General features: G+C 47.6%; 1 pseudogene; it reads left to right on the forward strand.

Annotated features, from left to right (window-relative positions):
• Window positions 1–563: 563 nt before the first annotated feature.
• The window catches only part of LOC101569008, an 8,934-nt pseudogene continuing 7,950 nt past the window's right edge, over window positions 564–1,547 (forward strand).

Raw genomic sequence — 1,547 nt, forward strand, 5'->3', positions numbered from 1 at the left:
AGTTCTGCTTTGTTTTGAATCTTTATTAGTAAAATACAAAATATTTAGAATTGTTACATCTTTTTTATTGACTGAATTGTGTGATTGTACATGTTACAACTCTCATAATGCATTTTTAGTTTGTTCGTTTGTTTGTTTCCCTTAAAGAAATCCATATGAGGGCAGGGAGATGGCTCAGTAGCATAAGCATTTGCGTGGCAAGTACAAGGGCCTGAGTTCAATCCCTAGTTCCAGAAAAAAAAAAAAAAGAAAGAAAGAAATCCATATGAAAAAGCCAAAAGCTGGGCGTGGTGACTCATGCCTGTGTTTCCAGCACTAGGAAGGCTGAGGCAGGAATTCATTTCAAATTTGAGACCAGCCTGGGCTTCAAAGTGAGCTCAAGACCAGCCTGAACTACTGCATAGCCAGACCCTGTCTCAAAAAGAAAAGAAAAAGCTGGGCGTGGTTGGTGCACTTCTCTAAGTCCTGAGCTCTGAAATGCTGAGGCGAAGGATTGCTTAGCAACTTAGCAAGAACATGTCTCAAAACGTAAAATAGCTGAGACCGCGGAGGTGGCTAGGAGCTAAGGCGGAGTTTGGCCCCGGTGAGCTCGTGGCAGTGTGTGGTGTTTGTTTCCCCGCGTCATGTCGCTGGCCTGAGAGGGGCCTTGAACAGCTCGCTGAAGTGTGACAAGTGGCAAAGCCTGGACACCCATTTGCTTGGTTTCAGGCGGCGGCCGGAGCTGCTCGACGTCTTCTCTGTTCTACCTGGTGACCGAGTAACAGCTCCTGTGGAATTTCACTTCATCAGCTGACCTTGGGGTCAGGGGGACATCGTTTGCGATGGTTCCTGGGTGCAGGAAGCACCATGACCTGCGCTGCTGTCTTGGATCCTGGGTTTGTGGGATGCACTGTGGGAGCCAGTTGCACATGGGCTGCTGCGTCAAGGCTGACACCAGGTACTTGGCGCCACCTTACCTTACCCAGGTTGTGGCAGTGGCTAAGGTGTGTGGAACTGCTAGTGAGTCCCCTTCAGTGAAGAGCCTCCACTTGCTTGTTGCCGATAAAGATTTTTCCTTTAAAGCTGGCCAGTGGATTGATTTCTTCATCCCAGGAGTCTCTGTGGTTGGTGGGTTTTCAATGTGCTCCAGCCCCAGACTGCTAGAACAAGAGAGAACGATAGAGCTGGTGGTGAAGTACACAAATCACCCTCCTTTGCTCTGGGTTCACAGTGAGTGTACACTGAACTCTGAAGTGGCTGTGAGAGTGCGTGGAGAGTTCTTCTTTGACCCTCAGCCCCCAGATGCCCCCAGAAACCTTGTGTTGATTGCAGGAGGAGTCGGAATTAACCCCCTGCTTTCCATCCTGCGGTACTCGGCAGATCTTCACCGAGAGCGGGCAAACAAAAGAAGTGGATATGAGATAGGAACAATAAAACTATTCTACAGTGCAAAGAACACTAGCGAACTCTTGTTTAAGAAAAATATCCTCAATTTAGTAAGTGAATTTCCTGAGAAGATTGCATGCAGTTTGCACATCACAAAACAGACTACACAAATCAGTGCAGAA

Source organism: Octodon degus, unplaced genomic scaffold (assembly GCF_000260255.1).
Source record: "Octodon degus isolate 3935 unplaced genomic scaffold, OctDeg1.0 scaffold00130, whole genome shotgun sequence".
Classification (NCBI taxonomy): Eukaryota; Metazoa; Chordata; class Mammalia; order Rodentia; family Octodontidae; genus Octodon; species Octodon degus.